General features: G+C 37.3%; 1 protein-coding gene across 5 annotated transcripts in view; it reads left to right on the forward strand.

The window, feature by feature from the left end:
* LOC117395144 (forkhead box protein P4-like) overlaps nucleotides 1–26068 on the forward strand; it is a 116639-nt gene that overhangs the window by 20502 nt on the left and 70069 nt on the right. The window lies entirely within an intron of this gene.

The raw sequence follows: 26068 nt of genomic DNA on the forward strand, positions 1-26068 counted from the left end.
CTCTGGACGTGCTTTATTAGGTTATCATAAGGTGCAATTGCAGGGTTTTATGGGGAAGTTTTTGAGTAGCACCACCCTGCATTGTGTTTTGCTGTGTTATGTGGAAATGCCCATCGCCGTGTTATGAGCACCAAATTCACTGTCAGAAATAAATGAATCCCCGCTATCCAGCACAATAGACCAAATGTGATCCAGCCTTATTTCGGTTTCCAGTGGGTTATGTCCATCTGTTCTGCTAAATTACTGTTCTGCTAAAACAAATTTGAAAATTGCACGCGCAGTAAGTCCAGTAAATGGACCTGACGATGATTGTTAATGTTTTATAGAATTTCCAAGCCAGCGTGGTGTAATTTTATACCTTGGTCACGTCTGAAGATTAATCTAGTTACCATTTTAAAATGTAATTTGTGAAGGAAAGCGATTCCCTGCTAGGCTGTGTTCAAACCATAGGAAGGATACACTTTCCTTTTGGATTTTGGATTTTTTACTAGGTGTGATTTCAGAAGAAGGTTAGTTCTCTAACCCGGTAAACATCTCGGATGCACCCAAGGGAATTATGCGGCAAAAAATGTTTAACTATGCAACAAATAAAGATATGCAAATGATTTCATAGGAAAACAAATCTTAATAGAAATCGCCAGCTAGTACTGTACAAAGAACTGAAAATGCAAATGCAAACTCCTTTATTTATTTGTAAAATGCTTTTCTGTATATCCCCTAATTGTAAATCGACAGCACAAGTAACTGTAGAAGTGTACAAATTAAAAATGGATACACTGCTGTACAAAGTAGAATTAGGGATGGATGTTTATTGAAAACGTGATTGACTTGCAAGCATAATGTATGTTTGTCTAATATCTATCAATGTAATACATTAATATATGTCCATTACAGTGTCTGTGCAGCAATTACCTTGGTGTGTTGTTTGGGAGCCCAGTGCCTTTGAAAAAAGGGATGCCTTTCTTTCTTTCCTTACTCTTTTGTCTTGTCTTTTTTTCTCTTTTCCTATTCATTCTGTTCCAAACAGCATTGTCCTAATTACTCCTATGAATCGGTCGCTTGGCAAAGAGCATACACGAGTCCTTAATAGATAATGTGTGTGTTTATTCAAGGACCCATTAGGGACTACAGTGTGAAGGTAACACTGTCTATCACTTTTATTCTCTCAAAACGAACCGGCCCCTCGCACCAAGACCTCCTTGTATATCTTAGCTGAAGCATTTGAGGCCCACAAGAAATATCCTGGCTTAAATTATAAATAAACATTTTAGGTGTGTCTGTGTCTGTGTCTGTGTCTGTGTGTGTGTGTGTGTATACATGTATTGCCAGGTTTTAACCCTAGGCCAGGGCCGGGTCATGATTTAGTCTCAGGAATCCTTTTTTTAAATGAAGGCGTGCTGTTTGGTATGGAGTTTTTCCAAAGTTGATTGCCCAGCGTGTGTTTGTTCTCTGCCATTCCCCATGTAAAGTTTGGTTTTGATTTAAGAGTTTTCCTACTATTTACCAGTCCAGTATCGGCTTACAAGGATAAATTATACCCAATCACACTAATTGCATCCTACACAGGGTAGGCCTTTGTGTGTCACATGATTGACTCGCTTTGCACTGGGAGTGGGGAAAAATGACATCATCCGTTCAAGCGACAATGTGTAGGTTTAGATTAGTTTAATTATATATATATCTTCAACCGTCATTCTATTCAAGTTGGGAATGATTCCACTATATTCATTGAAACATTGTTATATTGAAATCCTGTCGGGGGTTTCAAACCGACTGTCAATATCCTGCTTCTTTTTGGTTTTTGAATAAAAATTACATAAACCGGTAAAATAGAACAAATGTAAGCAGCTGCTTTGTCTGCTGGAGGGGCACACATTTGCACCAAACACGTGAGTGCTTATTGGTGCTCTGACTTTTGGGATACAGTACTTGGAACGTATCATGTTTTTTTAAAGCTGTAGGCTTGTTGTTCGTGAAAAATGAACAGCAGTACCCAGCCTCCAGGAGCAGAGAGACTGAAAGTTGTTATAGTTTAAACAATTGCTTTTTTTGTGACCTGTTCCTTTTATTACTCTTTTGGCACCTGCGCTATTTTTCAACATTTTTGGAAATGTAAACACTGTTAAAATGCCTCCAGATGTTGCCAGCTGCGTTCACCACTACCGCAAATCCCAAGCAGGGATCGGGATTGGGGGCGGAGAATGTCCCGACCAGTTCGCCAATTCTTCTAGCAGAATCTGGGTATTGTGCACCTCCGCAGTGGCAATTGCCAGTTTTCAACACTTTCATGGTTTGTGTAACAAGGTTTATTGCAGAGGTGTTGCACCTGAAAATGGAAAATGTCTTGAAAAATGGGAGTCCAATGCAGAGTCAAAAGTTTAAACAGATTTTTCAATCCTGGGTGGCTGTGCAGTGCATGAAGGTTGCATAGACCTGGCTGGTGTTGTGAGGTGAGGTTTATTAATACAGTGGTCCTTGAAAGGTGAAGAGAGAACAAGTCATAACGATAACTCTCATGAAGAGAACTATTATGAGAGACGCAAAGGAAGAGAATTGCATACAATAATTGTTCCATAAATGAGTCCCTACTGCCTAAAGAAATGGCAGCAGTTAATCTTTGTAATAGCTTGCACAGTGTTGTCTATTTTTATTGAGGGGTGATTGTATTGGGCACATCCCAAACCGCAAGACTATTATTGATGATCAGGATTTTTTTTAGGTTGTAATAAAACACTGTACTGTTTGCTTATTTAAGATTAACTGAAAACCATTCAGTGCTTCGGAGGTGAAGTGTGGATGATGGCTATATTTGCATCCTGAGCCATTTGTAAAAAAAAAGCATACCAGAGTAGTTACGTCAACAAGAGATAATCAGAAGTGACGTCAAAAAATATACTTGAACTTTGACCCATTCGACTCCTCGAGACCATCACTTTCAATTCAAACACAAAATGTCTCGTTTTCAATCACTCGACAACACCCACAGTACAGAAATGTTCAGTAATGATCAACAAAATGAGAATATGTTAAAAAAAAAAAAAAAAAATGTAAAGCTGCTACATTCGTATCTCCGAGAAACTGTAGAGTAACAGGTAAATTAAAACAAGGTAAAGGCAATCCTCCAAATAAAGCTAATGCATTAACAGGTAACAACGTAGAACGTCTGTACAGCACTGAAACACTACGTAAAAACCCAACTACTGCTGAACCTCGTCTTCTTTAATATTAGCATCACAAGGGTATCCATGTAATTTTATGATGTCACAGAAACCCTAGATGGAATTATTTTCCTGTAACTCACTAAAACTCATCTATTTTATATATATATATATATATATATATATATATATATATATATATATATATATATATATATATATATATATATATATATATATTAAAGATTCTTGGCAGATCATTTATTATCTTAATATTCGTTTAGCAATCTGAAAATGTCATTAAGGTACTCATTTAAATGTCATGTTTGGTTTTTAATATTGCTATTTTTGTAGAATTTTAAACTGAGATTCTGTAAAAAGCTATTAAAATGAATTCATATAAAGCATGGCACTATTATGAACGATCCGGAGCAAATCATTAGAACAATGAAAGGGATTGAGAGAGCTCCTTGTGGAGTTTCGCCATATTTTCATTAGTTTTAATAGCTCGATATTGGAGAAACTCGGACAAAGTTTATATATATATATATATATATATATATAATACATATAATTTTTTTTTTTTTTTTTTTTCTAGCTGTTGGATGATAATACAAGCTGCACTTGTACAAAAAACATATATAAAGAAATGCATCATCATCGTTTAGTAAATGTCTATACATCTCTTATGTACAGAATATAGGAACATATATAACTCTCACACTGTTGGGTTTTATTTTGGTACTGTGATTTGACAATGGAAATCCTGACATTTACTTAAACTAATAGAGGATCCTCAGATGTTTTGCTGCTGTGGAACAATCTTGGGCCACAGAACAGTGAAAGCTGAAATATGGGCAGCAAGTTTCTCATTTTTAAGCTCTTCGTTTCACCCCAAGGACCGAAGGCCTTCTCAAGGCAAATGGTAGCCATGGCGAGTAGTCCCAGTTTTGTTCTAGTCCTAGAATCTTCCTGCCCATTGCATGGCGCCTCCACAGTTGCATTATGATGAGAGAATGAACTAGCATGACTATTTTGCCTTGGCTGATACTATTTCCATCATACTTCCATAGAAGGTATTGCTTCAGTGTTGGTTTCTGCCCCCCCCCCCCCCCGATTCCAGTAAAAAGGCTTTTCCCTGGCCCTGAGAACATAAGTTGAGCCCTTAATGTTCGTGCCCATTAGCAGAGATGCGTGAGTTTAACACAACTTGAAGAAGCAGAAACTGTGGTCAACGCGAGTTTGATTTGCCAGCTGTTATGAAGAAGTAGCAGTAGTTGCTGGATTTTAAAACGCAGCCATTCTTGTGTCACATCTCGGTCCAAATTAGCATGAGTTTGGACACCTTAGTTGTCCTTTCTAAAAAATTTAATTGTTTGGATTTTCTGTAACGCCAAAAACACATCTTTAACCAGCCACAGACACGCAAAAAAGAAACCTTCCTTTCTAATAAAAAAATAAGGGGACAAAAGCAGTATTGTGTCATTTTAAATGACACTTGAGTTGAAAGCTTTAAAACTTCTCCAGAGAGCCAAGTCTATAAAGTAGGGAGACAGAATTGGCAGAGCTGCTGCTTGCTCTTCCAGGAAAGGGAGATGTAAAAATCAATTTGCCGTGAAAAAGGTAAACAGTCGGAAATGACAAATATGCATATTTTTCCATTCCTTTTCTTGGTTATGAAAGGAGACAGATGAGGGTGAACAGAATTAGGAGGTACCGGAAAGAGAGAACCATTGTGTGCTTGAATTGTTAGGCCTCTGTCGGACAAGGACAACAGGGGCCAATAAAACCAAATCGTTCCCCAGGTGCGCTGGGCCTACCCCTGGAAGTCTTTCTGGCATTTCCCAGTGAAAACATCAAAGTAAAGAATAGATTTTTGCCCGAACCGTTTTAGCAGATTCTGCTTTAATCTCCCAAATACTCTTCCAAAATGTTTACACCGATGTGTTAGGATGGAAATATGTTGGTATAACTGCTGAATATTGGTACAGTCATGATGCCGTGTTGATCCAGAGACGTAGAATTGGCGGCATATTAAGACAAAGCAGCCCTGTCGTTGACTTGTTATCTAAACAAGCATCGTTTCCCGTTTTTGCTTTGTTAATTGAGAGCAAACCTACAGTGAAGTATTTACAAAGGTAGTACACTTTGGGGGTACGGTTCCTTGGAATAACTTGCATAGGTGAATAAAACCTCTCTGTATGCACAGTCATTACACCATAAAACACAATAGCAACCTCTCTTTTATAAAGGGTCAGAGTCGCTTTGGAGTAAGACAGCACGTGACCCTTTTATATAGTGGGGTCTTTTTTTGTGAAGGCTGAACCTGGTAAATAGGAAAAAGCAAAACAAAAATGACTGTAGCAGGAATACAACAATAAAAAGGTTCATGGTGGGTGTGTGTGTGTGTGTGTGTGTGTGTGTGTGTGTGTGTGTGTGTTTTTTCACCTAGTTTCCTCTTGCTTTTTCTGAGCAGCACAATGCCACACTTATCCAGTAGGAGAGCTGATGGAATGTCGGTGTATAAAGCAGAGGTCTCGCATCCTGTCGGTTTTACTGACGTGATGACAGATTCTTGGGTCCCCTAGCAGCTGGGGGAGCCCCACGTCCGGATCGGCTTGCCATGTCCCTTAATCTGGCTCTGAGCAAGCAGCAGGAAAAAAAAAACTTTCTTAGACTAACGCTTTACAGACGTGCAGTTATTACAGTACAGCGTTCTCTGGGATGTGCTGGGGTGCAGCCTCAGCGAAGGCGGTGCAGAGAGCACAAAGATTAACAATAAATCTGTACCTTAATCAAGCAGTCTTCCTGTTTTATAGGCCTATGTATTTTATATACACAATCGATCTGATTTCTACTGATTTTATTTAAAATGTATGTTTACTTAAATGCAATGCATGCACCTTTATAACAAATCCCCCTTCATGATCTTTTAATATTGATTCAGTTAATAAATATGTTAATGGAAGCAGTGTTAATGGTTCGTTTTCTTACTTGCTCCCCTCTTGTGTTATCCAAATGATTCCGTTCCCTGGGTCTTTAATTGAAGTTCAAAGTAAGGATCACAAAGGGGAGATCTGGGACGTCCTTCAGGATTTTTTGGCTTTAGGCATGTTTTCTACATTGCAGAACTTTAAAAGTGACCTCTGTGTGTGGGTTTTTTTTTCTTCCTAACATTGTCGTGCCAGCCTTTGTCTTCATTGTATGTTGAATTTTGTGTTTACTTTGCCAGCAATTTTCTACTGGAACAGACATGACTACTGACAAGAAAACGTACTTGCTTGACTGCATTCACTTGTCAGTCTTGCTGAGTAAACTTACTGATTTAAATGGGAACTATTTCTGTTTTAATGTCAGTAATTGTTGCGTCATGGTATCATTCACTCACATGCCTTGAATTAAGCCTGTGTTTAATGTTGACGTCCTCACCTTTCATGTGCGGAGAGGTGTGTTACTTTACAGTACTGTAGGTGTCTTTCTGACTTAGGTTAGTTACAAAGCCAGCTTTACCCCCTTTCTACTAGGAAACTTGGTCTCTTGTAAAAATAAGGACACAAGTTTTGTGCTTCTGAAGTTTGTATCATACAGAAAGAATTCAACTTGTTAGCAGCACCACACCAATCCAATATTATCCCTTCTAAATCTCCATTAACTCAATCGCTCTAGCCTGTCATTAGTTTAATACCAGAGGTCTTGCCAAGTGAGGCTGTAGGATGCTAAAGCTCAGGAGTAAATACTGTGCTGCTGTATTATTATTATTATTATTATTATTATTATTATTATTTAATATGTTTTTGAATAATCTCTGGCTCTGCAGATTAGAATCACAGTGGCCTGCATTAGTGGCATTGGGCCCTAGTCACAAAAGTTTAAGGACTGTTAAGACATTTTTTTAAATAATGTTAGCGGTCCTTAAACTTCTGTGAATCGTTCCAGCGATCTTTAAAATAAGGAACACGTGGTGCAGGAAAGGGGTGTTGGGAGTAGACCATTCTGGAAGGGAAGTGGTTAAAAGCCCCTAGAATGGAGCCCTACTTAATATGATGTGTGAAACGTAATATATTTGTATATACTGTTAGTACTTTAATAATATCTCAAAATGCTTTGGGATTGCAATAGTAACAGAGTTTCAGTTACAGCTATCTTAATAAATGGAAAAAAATATATATATATATATTATAATTATTTTTTTTTTTTTTTAGTTTGCTCTCTTAGAAGAGACTAATGCAACTTTTAACTAGGATAGCTGCAACTTTAAACAACCCTGGCAGAACTTTAAAAAATGCATTCAAATACTTTAACCTTGAAATCTCCCCTTGCTGTGCTCTGTTTTTTTTTCTTCTCTTTTTCTTTTAAATGTTTGAGTGTTTGATAGTTTGAGGTCTATAGCAAAAACCGCTCGGGAATTAATGTCATTCATATGCCCTGCGGAAATTACTTTTGAAATGCATATAATCTAAAACATGCAAATGAGCCTGACTTTATGCACCCTGTTTAATATGAATTATCATTTTCTGAATACCTATTATTACTGCGTACATTTCTCCAATTATATTCTTTTTTTGTCATTCTCTCTCTCTCTCTCTCTCTCTCTCTCTCTCTCTCTCTCTCTCTCTCTCTCTCTCTCTCTCTCTCATGAGCACACACACAAAGTTACATGTGCGTGTGTGTATATAGTAAATATGGACTGGAGAGGAGGGCTGTACTAGAATATTATTGACCCGAGAGAAGACTGTTGTTACCGATAGTCTGTGGGCATTACAGGCTGAGGGCATTGCACCCTGGAGGTAACAATAGTCTTCCTGAGGGGCATTTCATTTTCCACTATGAGCTGAGTCTGTAGTACATATTTAATATATGAATCAGTCGAGAAAATAAGTGAGGCAAGATCGGATAGTAAATATGACTTTATATATTTTGTTTAAATATAGCTGATACAGCATGTGTAAATAAATGTTTTTGAAGTTCATACCGTATAGTTAGCCGAGTTTTTCTCCGTCTCCCTCTGGTTTGCAGACTGCTGCATAATATCCCGTCCGTCATATTTTTTTTAATCAAGTTGAATTTGTTTGAATTTCAGAAAGTGAGAAAACGACGATGTTTTAATCACCATCTTAGTGTTTGGAGCATCTTTCTTTTGTAGTGTGTTTTGTAATTTAGACAGAGCCATTTTCTCTTGTGAAGAGTGCAGGGGTAAAAGGCGTTCCTTTTGAAAACGGGCAGGACTGACAATGATGAGAACCAATCACATGACAGAAGGAGACTATTGACCGGTGGTGTAAGGATGTTAGGGCAATAGTTCAATCTATTTTTACTCCTATGATGAGGTTTTAACCAATTGCAGACCAGGATTTCCAATCGCTGATATATATATATATATATATATATATATATATATATATAATATATATATATATATATATATGTATATATATATATATATATATATATATATATATATGTAATGTATGTGTATTATATATTTGTATTTACTTTTTCGTGTAATAATAAAGGTAAAAAAATAAATAAAACAAAATAAATGTTTAAATCAAACATTTAAAAATTCAAATCTATGCAATGTTTTGCTTTTAGAGAGGGACAAGCAAGTTTATTGTATTGTGGCATAGTATATTAAGAGTGTCGGTTGGTTTTCGTTTTAGCATCTGTGTGTATTACACACCCATTCTGTTCTAAAAGACCAACTTAAGTTGTGGCCTGTATAAATCCAAATATTTGACACATTTTGTTCCCTCAATTTACTGCTGAATTCATGTCTGGATTGTGTTAAACATGGCTGATTTTAATTGGATCAGATTAATATGGGTGTATTCCCAAACTGCAGCGAGATGTGCCTGTAAATACAGTACATCTCAGTAGAGTTTTCTTTTCATTTAATTGAGTGTTTTCATGCTTTGTGGGTGCCTGTGTTATGCCTTACTGACTTATCTGGGCATGCTTAACTGTAAAATAGAAGCTATATAATTCAATGACAACCTTTTCAACTAGAACTCACTAAAGACACTTGATTTAATTAATACCATTTTTTGCTGACTCCCATACTGGTTAATTAATTAATTGGCATGTATTAATATTTTTTGCCTATCAGGAAAAGGGACCAGTTATACTGTAGAAAAACCTCCATAATAATAATAATAATAATAATAATAATAATAATTTAAAAATGATCTAAGTGGAAAGGCATACCAAATGACCAGATAAAAGAAGCTAAATTCCACTTGCATTTGTCAATATCCAGTAAATGAGTGTTTCCCATTCCTGTTTGCTTGTGTTGCAGCATTTGGGCAGAGTGTAAAGTAATTACTCTTGGGGATGCATTGGCCGAAGTTCAGAAGTACTAAAATTCAATTAATTTGAAAAGTGGACATGCTATCTTGCTTGTCGTCTTTTTAAGTCTGCTTTGTTTTTATTATAGAGTTATTACATTTTATTTGATTAAACCCGCGCTGATCCAATCAATTAATTAACTTGCTAATGCAAAGTGCGGCAGACTTGAAAGCAGATGTTGTATAAAATTATACCATGTCCACTTTGATTTCTTTTTTCTTTTTTTTCTCGGTTTATTGTTACTTCAGCATTTTAGTTAGAACTGGCGGGCAACAGGCATATCTGCTATACAAATATTTAAAGAGGATGTTGTTTTTTCTTTAAAGAACTGTGATCATGCTATGACCATAAGTTACATTGTAACAAATGCAACAAATTATGCAATACCTTAGCAGTGAAGGTTGGAATGCATGTTTTATGAGATCCTGAGCTTAAATACTTTTTTTTTAAAATACATACATGCATGTTTTTTCAGCAGTAAGAGACCTTCAATTTAACCACCTGCTTTTCTGTGTCGAGCTCTGTCTTTTCTCAACAGATCGAATTTTCATGTCAATATTTGTGCTTGAAGGTAGCCACTGGACATGGGACTGTGTTTTTAGTAAAGTATAATGCAACATGAGATCCTTAATGGTATCTGTACACTACACAAGCACTCTATTCATGAACAAACAGGATTCCATAGCAGAAAACGGATCCGATCACAAAGGTATCGTCAACACTCCCACCCCCACCCCCACCCCCAATGCTATGAAGATTTATGTAAGTGGTCCCCAGAAACAGAAAAAAAAAACATATCTAAAATGATATGTATATATGTTTCTCCCTTATCGGAAACGTGTGCATTTGAATTTCAGAAAACTTTTGTTTCGATTCCCAAAGGCCAATTTCTTTTCTTCAAAAAAAAAAAACGGTTTCACAAAAGATTTTGACAGCATTAAAGGCGCAGAATGGCAAAAGGAATACACTGATATTATGCAAATGTTGAAAATGTGTGAAATCTGCTCCCCACTCGTTTGCTCTTTACCTCTCGGTGGGGATGTAAGGTTGAGATTAGGGGGGCGGGGGGGGGGAGAAAGAGAGGTCCCACCAATATCCCTTTTCAGGTAATGCTTGTAAGTGGAAAGCCCTGATGGTTTGCCTTGATGAGTTCCTGTTTGTCAGAATGTGAAGGTAACAGATGGTCTCTAGTATGTTCTGATAGACATCACTCAGAAATGTGACGGCTGATTTGATACTGTTAAACATGCACATGGAGTAGAAAGGCAGCGGGGAGGTTTACTCAGATGCACGTGGAACAAGAAAAGGTGAACTTTGTTTGCCCAGATCTGCTGGATTCCACGGTTTTGATACTATAATGTATTTCCACTGGGACTTTTAAACACCTGTAGTAGTTATCGGGTTGCTCTTCCGTGGTCACTCATTGCATAGCAATCTGAGCCATTCCAAGTTTTACTCTATTTAATTGGTCACTCCTATATCTTAAATAGACAAAACCATTGCAGAGATTCAATTGAGCTCTTTGTAAAACCTGTACAATCTGCTGTGTCGGTAACTACACTGTGTTGGGATCTGTTGTACCCTAGAACTGAAGTTTCTTCTTCCTTTCTCACTCCAGCAGCCCTGTGATCCGTTCACCCTGCAAACATTTCCTTTTGGCGGATACAAGGTTTTGAAGGTCGTATTAATAAAGCCTGGCGCAAGAGATGATCGCTAATTGCACTGTGCAATGATCCTTCGCTCCTCCGCAATAAAGCTCCACCTCTGTTTCACAATGCAGAATGCAATTTAGGTACTAGGTATTTAGCTAGTCATGAGTCTGCCCTTGCCCGGTCATTACTCCATCTTGAACTGTGTTTCGGTATGAGGAATGAGATTACTCCTCTTAATTGCAGGATAAGATCAGGGAGCATACATGCAAGATACCCACCAGGAACCTTGCAGGCAAAAGCCAGTGTGTCTCCAGTTAACCGCCGGATAACCCAGAAAATTAACAAACCTGTATTGAAACAGTGCTATCTTACATCTTGTGTGCCAAATATGAATAACTCCTTTTGAACTGGTATGTAAACTGATCTCCATAGCCAAATCAGGTCTCTGCTGCTTGGCCTCTTTTGCAGCTGTCATTCCAAAGACATTGCAAAAAGCCAGGTTAGGGCTAAGGGAAAAAAAACCCTAACCCTGCAAGGTTAAGCATTCCTGTTTGGATCTCCTTCCTACCCTCTTCCCTATATGTGCCTACCTCTCATTTCCTCCTACTGCTGTTTAGATGACTCCTGAAACCCTCTATCCTCCCTCCATCCACAAATATGCATATATATTTGCATATTTACAGAGATATAGAAAGTGACGCCCTCCTTTCTAATAAACTCCCACTCACTCTGAAATCACCGACCATTCAGTCCCTGATGCAGCACACTTTTACAGAACCATAACATATTACTCTCTGTCCTTCCTCCTCTAAGGTGCCAAACCGAGTTGAAAAACACTAAACAAGCAAGCCACTCCTTTCTCCAAATCATTACGGCTTCAAAATACATCCTACATATTCACAGAGTAGTTTTGAGTGGTCAAGTATCCACACTGTTGCATTGATCTGTTTATCTGGGTGAACTACATAAATAAATATATATAAACTTTTAACACCTTTTTGGGTGGTTTTTGAAGCCTCAAAAGTGACATACCTCCCCACCTAAACCCCTCCTATATATAGTTGAGAATCTGAATCTGAAGTATTTAAAAGCATCCGCTGTGTTTTAAAATTGTCCTAGAAATTGAGACTCTGAGCTACCTATTTACCAAAGCGTTCTGCTCTGCTGCACAGTTAGCACCAAACAGCGAGTCGCATAAAAATACACCCTGAAGTAAACCAGTTTTATAAATAGGGGCCCGGATGCATTTTTGTGTCGAGTGCTGAAGCCCTTATGCTACGGTAACCCGAGTCATTGTTTTTACAGCTAGAATGGAATGCACCGCGCTCTCTCTGTTTTTAAGGGGCATTGCACACAAAGCAACATTTGAAACATTTTTGGACTGTTTAAAAACAAGCAGAAATTGATTTGCGCAGCCGTTTTGCAACGGTTAATTGGAAAGTGTAATTTGCGGCAGCGCAATTGTAAGCACAGGTAGAAGTGGAGACGCCTGGAATTTGCAGCTGATCCTAATGATTTACACTGGAAGCAAGTGATATAGTATTAGCCTCGGGCAGTCGCTGATGTGTGCTGGCACCGTCTCTGCTGTCTCTTCCAATCATGCTATTTCTCTTTCTAGGGTTCTATTATTAATACGAGTGTTCTTTTAAGCAGAAGCAAGCATCCTGAAACAGACTAGGGAGTTGTGTAAATAGTCCCCCAGAAAGCTGAACATGATAAAGAGCCATTATCTATAAAAAGTTAACTTGGGAATGAGAGGGTACAGGTGCCAGATTTGCTTGTTTTGGGTAAGAAAGCACATCAATAATTTAAAATTCAATGTGATGTGTGTTCATCTGCTAGGCATGTCGCAGGAATGCTTGGATCAAATGCCAAATCGGTAGTACGCCATTGAGAGACGGTTTGACTAAATATTTGCTTCAGTGCAGAGTTTCTTTGGAAGAAAAACACAGGTTTACAAAACATTCATTTTTGTTTTCACGCTGGCAGCAAAAACCAGACGGACTGTAAAAGCAAAGGGATTAGTGTTTTTAATTTTTTTTTTATTTTTTTATTCAATTTGTCAGATTTGTGAAAGAATGTAGGTTTTAAGCCTTTGAGTTCTTGTGATCAAACTCAGCTTGTGGGGAATATGACAGGCTTAAATGTAGCACTTAATTTGCGGTCTGAGAATCAAAAAGGTAATTAGGACATTTTTGATTTGATTTATATTAATGCAACCCTTTTACCCCTGGAACAGTGTTTCTGAAACTCTGTATTGCACAGGCTCCTTCTGAAAGCACTGTAATAAATGCAAAATGTTGATGCCCTCTTTTGTTGCTTTGTTCAGAATTGGCAACTGCATCAAAAATCTGTTGGGAGTTGAGGTTTAAAGCTTGATTTGAGTCTAAAGAGTAATAGGAACACAACTATTATTTTTGGTGTACAGCTTGTTTTTATTAAGGAGAATAAAACATGGGGAAGGAGAAAAGAAAAGCAAAAATAAACAAATAAAAAAGGTTGGTATATTGACTTGTACTTGCCTAGGTGTTGGCATTGTAAAATAAGCCTCTTTTTAAATGAACTGCAAGCCGCTTTTCCCTGTTGGCATGTTAAACAAAACAGGATTTCTGTACGCTTCCAAAGCCTCTGCCACACCTGTTCCAACCAAACAAGGTAGGGATTTACATAGCTGCGTGACTCCTACACACACTGGGAATACAGGCTGCCATTCTGAAAAGGTGTTTTATTTAGATGCCCTATAGAAGCTATAGGATGCACTCGCTGAACTCGTACGAGTCAGGCAGCAAGCCCGTGCCAGCTGCAGACTTCCCACTGCACTGCAAGAGGCCTGCTCTGTCAGTTTCCTATTAGAAAGTAAATGTGGCTCGGCCCTCCGGCAATGTCAAGTGCCAGGGGCAGGGGGAACGCCTTCCATCACATTGTTTTGTTTGTTATTTTATTAAACGCCCAAAATATTTCATTAACTGTTTCAAGGACGTGTTGCTTATCAGAACTTCACTTCTTTGCCGGTTATGCTTTAAATGGTACACAAAAGAGTTGGTTTTATTTATTTATTTATTTATTTATTTAATTGACCGCTAAAAATCAACACCCTAGTCCTTATTGGAATAGCCCACCAGGTGAAGTGCCTAAAACACTGTGAATATTTATAAAAAGATATATTCTGTCCTTTTATATGAGTCTGTCCGTAGGTCCGTCCCCCAGTAGAGGAGAATGGTGTGCTAACAAGGGACAAGCCTTGATGGGCCAAATGGCATTTTCTTGTTTCCAAACTTTTCTTATGTTCTTCTTTTAACTCTTTTATTTTATTGTCTTTACATTTTTCATGAAACAGTTCTGGTCTGTCGTTGCTATCTTTTAACAGTCTAGGAAAGTTTTAAAACAACATTCATCAAAACACAGTAGACTACAGTGAAACGCATCTTTAAAGCTGAAGGATCAGGGACCTAGGGACAGGAACTTGGAGTACCTTGTGTACCGCATGAACAAACGCATGGTTTCCAGTAGAATATGAACTAAACGTGATCTATCCATTGTCACGTTTTCACTTTTCACGTTCTCTTTTATTATATTATTTGCTCTGCACACACTCTTAACTCAGGGGAGACGTTAAGGAGGACAGAGATGTTTAAAACTCCTAGTGGTTTATGTTCGAGCACTGGACGAGCGGTGTGTCCTTAAAACCTTTTTATTTAATCAAGAAAATCACTCAGACTCATTTATTCAAAGTTTTACGAATCAGAGCAACATCAGCGCTCCTTCGTTTTATTAAAATGCCTTCAATATTGGTTTAGTAGTTTGCGCATACTACCAAAACCCGAAAACATGTAACAATAATTAGCAATCCTAAGTTTATTACAAGCTTCAGCATTTAATACTTCAATAACATAATGCAATTATATGTATTCAGTGCAGCCCTCAGGCTGGTTAAGCACAAAGCCTACAAGCACCCACTGCTATGTTTTAGCACATTCAATATAACACTCTTAATACCAAAACATAGTTTCAAAACCTCATAGCAATATAACCAATAAATGCGAGATACAATAATACCATTAATATGCTTACCTCCTATTATAAGGAAGAGTAGCGTGAACAAAAGAGAAGGACTGTTCTGTGGAGATCTGCAAAGGATGGACCACACATAGCTCTGCCAAGCTTGATTGTGGTGGTCTCAGTGTGATCGGCCCAGGGTTTTTATACAATTTTCGTCCCATTGAAAGCAATGGGAAGCCCCAATTAGATCCAGTCATCAATCTATATTGACAGTCCTTATCTCTTGGCAAACAGTAATCTCTAAAGAATTCAACCAACTCCTCAGACTCAATTAAGGTCATATGCCAACAAATCAACAACATTTAATAAATCAACACTAGCCCATGTTCTCATCCACTCATTCTTGGCCCCCCTCCTTCATCTGAAAAGTTAGGTGAAGCAGAGTTCACAAAATCCCTGCAACCTTGATTCACTACTTAATATGGGTGCATTATAAAAAGGAGTGGTGTTTTAAATATATGCAACACCAATATAAGAAAAGTGGTGTTTTTTGAATATATGCAACACCAATAGTTATATCATAATATAGCAGTTATAGTTATAATGATTATAATTGATTACATGAACTTGGCTTTCAAAAATATATTCCCTCATGTCATCTCACTCTCAAATTAATTTCATTCTTTCCTTACAGGTGTGTGTTTAGCAGGTATTATAGGGAACTTCCATCTTATATCTTTTTAATGTAGAGTTTTCTCCTTATGGAAAACCTAACTATTTTACTGAGCTGTAAAGCTGTAATGCCTTTCTCTCCTATGGGCCCCAATTGCCTGAACTTAATTGACATCCAGATGACCCTGTATTTTTCAGCTATACACATACTGGCTAAAACCAGCTTGCTGGAGACACCTCTTTTCTTGCCAAGTTTAATAGTGATTAATGTTCCCTAGAACTTTCCTTACACCTGTATCTTACGTGCTTGTTCCGCCCGACAACTAACTATCTTAGGTGCTAAGACCATCCGTCCTAACTCCCTATTTTTGCAGTCCGGCCCGATACTATAAGCCTTCTGATAAAAAAATTCCGGCTTCTTCCCACCAAAGAGGCCTTCCAGCAGCTAATATTAATTTCTCCAAGGGCAGGCTGATAGAGAGTTCAAGAAGACAGGTCACATAGAGTTTACTCTCCTAAAACCGATCTCCTGCTTTTATTCTTCATTATTTATTCAATCCTTTTATTTTGTATTTTAAACACAACATCTTTTTATGCTGCGTCTTTTAACTTCAGAGTCAAACTAGTACATTACTTCTTATAGCGTATGGCTGCTAACCTTATTACTTTCTGCTAGCAGCAGTATATCCGCAATATTACAATAGGATTTTATTCAATTTTTCTGCTCTCTAGTTGTGGTGTATCTTCTGACAATGCTTATTTTCTTAAGTTAGAGTCTGCTTTTACTCTAGGTTGTTCTTACCCACCTACTTATTTTAAAACTGAATTACAAGCAGAAACCTACTCAAAGCGAGGTCTTTTAATCCTTTTCTGTTTTTCTCTTTCCCTTAAGAATACTCCTAACTCCTTTTCCCTTTATATTCAGAAGTTATAATTCTTGAATGTAAGCACACAGTAATTCTTTTCATTGAATTAGGACTCAGTTTTTAACTATGCTCATCTTGATAGAAAACAGCTTCAGGTATGCTATCATATTAAGCAAACTGAATCATATGATCTTATACATAAAAATTGTTCATAGTATTTCATACTAACAATAATTATCACTACCTATGATTATATGTTACCACAGCAATCTATACCATTTAAAACAAGCATATTAACATACATCTATTAGTACAGCATTATTCTGTAGTCAAGCTGAAAAGTCTTAACAGAGATTTCAGCACTAAATTCTGGGAATCGTGCCAATTTTAATAAGAGACTGCTCAAGGCCGGCCAGTGTATCAAGTTGTACCAGATTCTGTTTTTCGGTCTTACAGAGAGAGCACTTTACAGTATTTGTTACAGACTAAAGATTATTCAAACATTACAAATGGTTACAGCACATATCATCTCATTAATACATTTCATTTTTAAATCATCTAGTCCATGTCCAATGTTTCAGCTCGTTCCCAGCAGGACTCCACTTCTGTCTTGGGTTCAGCTCGGGTCGGCTCTGCAAACACCACAATACCTATTTTGCTCTACATTATTAGTGGGCAGACTTAATACAACTGAATCTGAATCAATCGAGGAGCCGTGAACTCTAGCCACTGAAATTCTCCATGCAAAGGAATCCAATTTCTTACTACACATAATAACTGGTTCGGGGTCAGCCGTGACAGATCCCCCTTCAGGTTCCTCGAGAGACTCAGATTCAAACACCGGCTCCTGCTCCTCATAAAGAACACGAACAGAGGAAAGCCAAGGTGCAGTATAACAACATTGTTCACATGTTTTTTTTTTATTCTCATTATTCTTGTTATATTAAATATTTCAAACAGTTTCCAGAATCCCTGCTGCTTTATGAAATGGATGTTTGTCATTCCCTGCTCATAAATATATGTCTGTCTATACAGTAGGGTCTGCTGGAAAAGTATTTAAATATCATCCTATGTAAATGAATCCCTATAAATCACCGGGTCATAAGGAACCTGTTCAGCAATTTCCAATGCTTATGCTATGGGTTCTTGCTTATTTATTTTATTTTATATTATAATTTTTAAATGTATTTTTATTATTATTATTATTCTCTTGGAAATCAGCTCGTAACAGAGAAAAAAGCGCTTGCTTCTCCTTCAATGACCTGTTTCATCGTTTGATTATTTATTCACAAGGTCTCTATTGAAATATGAGTGCAAGTTTTTCTTTGTCTTATTACAAGCAGATATATCTGTTAAAATGAATATATCACCGAGACTTAAAGAATAAACTTCCACATTTCTTGATGTTATTTTATCAATTGATGTTACAAAAACCCATAGTTGTTAATCAATTATATATAATCACTAAAACCAAGACAGGTTAAAAGTTATTTTTTCAAACGTATAACATTTCATTGCTTGCAATAGCATACCTATCAACTTCTTCCACTATACCTGCACCTAAAGAGTTAAAGTGGCTCTCAGCTGACTTGTTTATCAGTGTTGTCATGGTTTCCAAGCAAGGTTCACTCCTTTCAGTTCTGGTTACAGACTTACAAAAGTTAGTATATATTTAAGACACAAAGACCAAGCTTCTTATCTTTTCCATTTGTCAAAAACACCCAGAGTACATCAAAACTGAATTTAAGAAAGTGTTAAAAGAAAAAAATATTCATTGTACTTTTTTTTTCAATAGTTCTGCAATACAAAAGCTGCCTTCTGTGTTTCAAAAGCAAAGTGTATATTAACACACTTTCTCAATAAACAGACATAAGCATTTTGTACTTTCCAAACTGCTCTCTTAAATCCCTATCATTCTCATTGCATGGTTTTGCTTTACCTGTCAAGTCAAGGCAATAATTCTGTTACATTCCTTTTGCAAAAACAAAACACAAAAGCTTTAGTTTTATTTTAACGATGTAACCAGTAAAATAATCACATTTATAATATAAAAGTTTTTACTTTCATTACTGTTCAAATGTATTATTACTAATTATTTATTTTTAAGTTTTATTCTTATTTTTGTTTTTCCAATTCATGTAATAAAATAAGACGAAACCATGCTAGGCTTTACTTATAACCATTACAGAATTACTAGTAAACTGCAATAACATTTTTCTTTTTAAATTGTTATAAACAGAATTACATTTATTTAATGTATACTCTAGAGTTAAATAGTATACTGTATATTTTCTTTTCCTTAATCATTGTCAAATGAATAAAGTCTTTGATTTTTCATGCAGTCTGTAATTCAAATATGTATTTGATTCTTAAAAACTCATTCATGAAAATATTTAATGAAATATTTCCAGGTGCAATTCTTACTTTGTTCCTTTTGGTTTCTGAATGTGTTGCAGGCAGGGCAAACATCTTCTGCAGATCTCCACAGTTTCAGCATGCAGTTCAGTCCACCATTAATCTCGCAACTGATGCAAAGTTCCCTTAAGTGCACTATGCAAGGCACCTGCTCCTTGATGAGCTGCCAGTACTATGGCTTGTCGACTTGCTTTAGGGGGTACTATCCTTTTGCTTGTTTTAAACAGTCGGTATAGAATTCCCTGTTCCAGCTGGTATCTGTCCCCGTCCAGGGGAACTCAGACAACAGCTGGCTATCAGCTAGCAAATTGATCAGTTTTGCTGCTGATGCTCAAAAGGTCAAACTTTAATGACCCTGTACTGCTCCTTGCGCCAATTCATCAGCGCGATTATTTCCCACTATAGTTACTTCTTTCCCCTTCTGGTGACCTGCTATATGCTGAACACTGATCCTATTGCTCCTCAATGTTTCACTCTCTTTCCATATATTGGCATGCGCCATGGGCTTACCCTTATGGTCAGAGTAACCATTCTCTTTCCATGTTAGAGAGTGAATATTGAATTCTTGGGTGCAGTAACTTGAGTCTGTAATCAATAATATGGTCTCACTGGGCGTCCCCAAACTTTGAGCCATTTGTAATCCCTTCAATAGGGCTTTAGCTTCTGCTACTTAAGCAGATCGACCTGATACCACTTCAGAGTGGTGTTACGTTTCCTCATAAATTCCATTCCGATTTCTTCCGACGGATATCCCTATTCCACAAACTGGAATGGATCCATCTGAGAAGATTAACCAGTCAGGCACAAACGGCTGTCCTGCTGGGGCAGTTCATTCCTCCCATTTTTCAAACGGGGGAAGGTGAAGGAATTTACTTCTGAGGTTAGAGGCTAGCTCGGAGACGGTAGTGAAGATTATTCTAGGGTCTGCTAGCAAAGTGACCCATCTATCCCACCGTAATTTAAGCGCTTTCGTGTTTATCAGTGATCCCTTTGTTAGGGTAGCTAGTCCTGGGGTATCACTGAAAACTTCAATAAGATCATCCTGAGCTAGGTTGAATAAGGACGGTGCTACTCTAGCAAGAGCGGTTAGCATCCTTTTTTCATAACAAAACTGCTGTTCTGTGAGGTGAAATTGAAACCCCAATTCTTTATTGGCATTTCATCCCCTTTATTTTTCACCCCTACTGCAGCTTGTTCACCAATATGGAAGTAGGCTTCCAAGGACTTACCACTAACTCGGGTGGTAATATCCTGCGCTTCTTGTATTAACGTCTTAAGCTGCGTTAGCCTAAGTTCGTCTTCTTCTGTCCACGAGACCCCTATTCCCTCAGCGTTACCGTGGGAAATCTTTCGATACAACGGGGCTGCCAGGACTGAGTATCCTGTTACAGTGTTTCTCGCATAATTAAACAACCCCATCACGGCTTGGAGTTGCTTTATTGTTTTTGGGGAAGAAATACTGCTAACTTTTTCTTTAAAGGCTGTACTCAGCTTCATACCCTGATGCTTAATCTAATTTAATTTAATTCTAATTTATTTATTTATTTATTTATTTTATTTAAATGTATTAAATTATTTAATGTAATATAATTATTTGTTTCTGTATCATTATCTTTATTAATTCCAATATTTCAAATAATCTTCCACCTTCTCTATCATAATCTCAACTGCTTCTGCTGCTAATGGGTTAAAAATCGAACGTCTGCTATGTCTTTCACTCTATGTTATTTTAGGTCTGCTCTCTGTGCATTCCCGATCTCTGGGCTCTCCAAGACCCCCTCCTTATACTCACAAGCTGGTGCAGTCTGTGAGCTCTCTCTCTCTCTCCCTGCAGGTTACCGCCCCTCTGGGTGAACTAAACATTCCTCACTTGCATTACAAGCAGAGGCTGTATCAAGGCTGCTAACACTGCTTCACTTAATTTTTTAACTGAATTCAGCATTCCTTCTCTAGGACTACATGAATCATAGCAAGTGAAATGCATGTAACAAACTGGTTGCAGTTACATCCATTCCTCACTTCTAACTTTACCTTTTTTTTTAAAAAAATCCAATCGTAACTTTCTTCCTGAATTATTAAACCGCTTGCATCAGACAGGGCTCTAACCACACCTCCTCCATGTAAGAGGTTTTCATTATTATTTATTTCTTGGCAGACATTAGCTGTAACAGCCAATAAATTATACATTGGTTGTCTAACGTATTCAGCGCTCTAAGTTTTTCAGAGTTTGTTACTTTCTGTGCTCGTATCCCTTTAGGACCTGATGATCGCAAGTCACATGAATTAGTGGGTGGAGCCGGTGCTCTCTCCTCTCTGCTAGTTGCAGCTTCCCAAGGCAGATTTACTGAGTGTTCTCTACTTGCAGCTGCTTCAGCTGACTTACTTCTCGGTTCACACAGTTTATTTTTCTTTCTTTCTCTAGATCGTGGTTTGAAAAAAGTAACAGCTTTTTTCCACACAGGTGTGGTTTTGTTAGCAGTTTCTTCCCCCATTTCTATTTCAGAGAAGGAAGATGGAGACTCCATCCTTTCACCTTCTTCTATATCCGAAGCGCTTTCTGAACTATCATCAGCATTCATCTCTCTATCTATTATTTGAGACAATGTGTTGACAACTGCGTGAGCCCCTTCTTCCAATTGGTTATTTATCTCAAGGAATTCTTCTTCAAAAGTTTTGGCATATGCCATGTAGAGTAGCCCGTTTTTCTATTTATAATAGCCCGTTCAACGCCCTCTTTTGCTAGACTTTATTTTACCGGAAGATTTGTGCACGAGTGAGGTTGCCGCATCTGGGGTTGCGTCACAACGTCGGGTTTCCGGAGTTTAAATGCCCATACGCAATTTACCTTACAAAATTACGTGATGGAATTAAAATGTTTAAACTATTTTAGTAACGCGTTTCAAAATGTTAAACAATTTTAATTTTTATTGGTCGATCGTATTTATTAGTGTTTTCTAGATTAGGTTTATTTTGCGGACCGTTTATTTCGCTCGCCCCACGGTCGGGCGCCAACTGTCACGTTTTCACTTTTCACGTTCTCTTTTATTATATTATTTGCTCTGCACACACTCTTAACTCAGGGGAGACGTTAAGGAGGACAGAGATGTTTAAAACTCCTAGTGGTTTATGTTCGAGCACTGGACGAGCGGTGTGTCCTTAAAACCTTTTTATTTAATCAAGAAAATCACTCAGACTCATTTATTCAAAGTTTTACGAATCAGAGCAACATCAGCGCTCCTTCGTTTTATTAAAATGCCTTCAATATTGGTTTAGTAGTTTGCGCATACTACCAAAACCCGAAAACATGTAACAATAATTAGCAATCCTAAGTTTATTACAAGCTTCAGCATTTAATACTTCAATAACATAATGCAATTATATGTATTCAGTGCAGCCCTCAGGCTGGTTAAGCACAAAGCCTACAAGCACCCACTGCTATGTTTTAGCACATTCAATATAACACTCTTAATACCAAAACATAGTTTCAAAACCTCATAGCAATATAACCAATAAATGCGAGATACAATAATACCATTAATATGCTTACCTCCTATTATAAGGAAGAGTAGCGTGAACAAAAGAGAAGGACTGTTCTGTGGAGATCTGCAAAGGATGGACCACACATAGCTCTGCCAAGCTTGATTGTGGTGGTCTCAGTGTGATCGGCCCAGGGTTTTTATACAATTTTCGTCCCATTGAAAGCAATGGGAAGCCCCAATTAGATCCAGTCATCAATCTATATTGACAGTCCTTATCTCTTGGCAAACAGTAATCTCTAAAGAATTCAACCAACTCCTCAGACTCAATTAAGGTCATATGCCAACAAATCAACAACATTTAATAAATCAACACTAGCCCATGTTCTCATCCACTCATTCTTGGCCCCCCTCCTTCATCTGAAAAGTTAGGTGAAGCAGAGTTCACAAAATCCCTGCAACCTTGATTCACTACTTAATATGGGTGCATTATAAAAAGGAGTGGTGTTTTAAATATATGCAACACCAATATAAGAAAAGTGGTGTTTTTTGAATATATGCAACACCAATAGTTATATCATAATATAGCAGTTATAGTTATAATGATTATAATTGATTACATGAACTTGGCTTTCAAAAATATATTCCCTCATGTCATCTCACTCTCAAATTAATTTCATTCTTTCCTTACAGGTGTGTGTTTAGCAGGTATTATAGGGAACTTCCATCTTATATCTTTTTAATGTAGAGTTTTCTCCTTATGGAAAACCTAACTATTTTACTGAGCTGTAAAGCTGTAATGCCTTTCTCTCCTATGGGCCCCAATTGCCTGAACTTAATTGACATCCAGATGACCCTGTATTTTTCAGCTATACACATACTGGCTAAAACCAGCTTGCTGGAGACACCTCTTTTCTTGCCAAGTTTAATAGTGATTAATGTTCCCTAGAACTTTCCTTACACCTGTATCTTACGTGCTTGTTCCGCCCGACAACTAACTATCTTAGGTGCTAAGACCATCCGTCCTAACTCCCTATTTTTGCAGTCCGGCCCGATACTATAAGCCTTCTGATAAAAAAATTCCGGCTTCTTCCCACCAAAGAGGCCTTCCAGCAGCTAATATTAATTTCTCCAAGGGCAGGCTGATAGAGAGTTCAAGAAGACAGGTCACATAGAGTTTACTCTCCTAAAACCGATCTCCTGCTTTTATTCTTCATTATTTATTCAATCCTTTTATTTTGTATTTTAAACACAACATCTTTTTATGCTGCGTCTTTTAACTTCAGAGTCAAACTAGTACATTACTTCTTATAGCGTATGGCTGCTAACCTTATTACTTTCTGCTAGCAGCAGTATATCCGCAATATTACAATAGGATTTTATTCAATTTTTCTGCTCTCTAGTTGTGGTGTATCTTCTGACAATGCTTATTTTCTTAAGTTAGAGTCTGCTTTTACTCTAGGTTGTTCTTACCCACCTACTTATTTTAAAACTGAATTACAAGCAGAAACCTACTCAAAGCGAGGTCTTTTAATCCTTTTCTGTTTTTCTCTTTCCCTTAAGAATACTCCTAACTCCTTTTCCCTTTATATTCAGAAGTTATAATTCTTGAATGTAAGCACACAGTAATTCTTTTCATTGAATTAGGACTCAGTTTTTAACTATGCTCATCTTGATAGAAAACAGCTTCAGGTATGCTATCATATTAAGCAAACTGAATCATATGATCTTATACATAAAAATTGTTCATAGTATTTCATACTAACAATAATTATCACTACCTATGATTATATGTTACCACAGCAATCTATACCATTTAAAACAAGCATATTAACATACATCTATTAGTACAGCATTATTCTGTAGTCAAGCTGAAAAGTCTTAACAGAGATTTCAGCACTAAATTCTGGGAATCGTGCCAATTTTAATAAGAGACTGCTCAAGGCCGGCCAGTGTATCAAGTTGTACCAGATTCTGTTTTTCGGTCTTACAGAGAGAGCACTTTACAGTATTTGTTACAGACTAAAGATTATTCAAACATTACAAATGGTTACAGCACATATCATCTCATTAATACATTTCATTTTTAAATCATCTAGTCCATGTCCAATGTTTCAGCTCGTTCCCAGCAGGACTCCACTTCTGTCTTGGGTTCAGCTCGGGTCGGCTCTGCAAACACCACAATACCTATTTTGCTCTACATTATTAGTGGGCAGACTTAATACAACTGAATCTGAATCAATCGAGGAGCCGTGAACTCTAGCCACTGAAATTCTCCATGCAAAGGAATCCAATTTCTTACTACACATAATAACTGGTTCGGGGTCAGCCGTGACACCATGACGCATACAGCTCTAGTTTCAAAGTGTAGCTCCTCGGAAGCATTGCTCCACAGAGAACTTTTTGAATATTGCCCCCGGGGTGCCTGGGAGGTACTGGTGCAGTGAGAGGTGGTACACTTTTATACCCCTTGGAGATTTGTGAACAAATTAAAATTGAAGTTTTTGTAAGGTGTAACCCTTTCCCTGCATCATTAAATCTTGCTTATTTCTGTTCTCTTTCGACACTAACCATACTATGTCTGTCAATCATTTTAGTCAATCAGGTGCAATTAATGGTCTTCATTTAATGTTAAGAAACAGCATGCTGCATGGTATGAGCAATGGAGATCCATAGATGATTTGTTCGTTGTCACTCAATGGGATAATCATGAATAAACTTTCTTCTCTCTTATTATTATTATTATTATTATTATTATTATTATTATTATTATTATTATTATTATTACAGGTTCAGATTGGTTCAGAAACTATACAGACACACAATTTCATTAGTGATCTCCAGGTATAAATGCACCCTCAAAGAGCACAAACCCCATGGATGAATACATTAGATTTTCAGTGGTTATAATTTAGCAGTATTTCCCAATGGGCATAGCATTTAAGGCTTGGTTATTCGTAAAGTTGTCCCTCTTTTTAAATGCTGTTTCTTTTGTCAAGACCACCCTAGGGTCAGCCAGTGTACAACCCTGTTTGTAGTATTTGTAATATCTCCTAACAAGCCTTACGCTATCTTCTCAGACAGGGAAAGTTTGGTTCTGTGGTTAAAGCAGAAGGAAATGAAGTGTGATTCATGAAGCATAAGGATTAAGTACACTATTGAAGAATTAAGTCAATAGGATTTTTAAAGATATTTAAAAATCCTATATATATGTAAAGACACATGTACAAGATATGCTTTAAGTGAAACACATTTTTATGCATTTTTTCTTTGTGCACACTGCTAACTTACTACTGTAGGAACACAATTAAAATGTATCTAATTGTATGTCTTGGATTTGTATAAAGAACACCTTTTTGGAATACCTTAGTGAAACACTGGTGTGAAACATTTCATTTCCAATGAGAGAATACACCCAAGCGAATGATTGCACACTGTGGGGTTTTTTTTCTTTGTCTTTGTTGGTTAGGTGGTGTTTGTATTAC

Source organism: Acipenser ruthenus, chromosome 30, assembly GCF_902713425.1.
Source record: "Acipenser ruthenus chromosome 30, fAciRut3.2 maternal haplotype, whole genome shotgun sequence".
NCBI classification, from domain to species: domain Eukaryota; kingdom Metazoa; phylum Chordata; class Actinopteri; order Acipenseriformes; family Acipenseridae; genus Acipenser; species Acipenser ruthenus.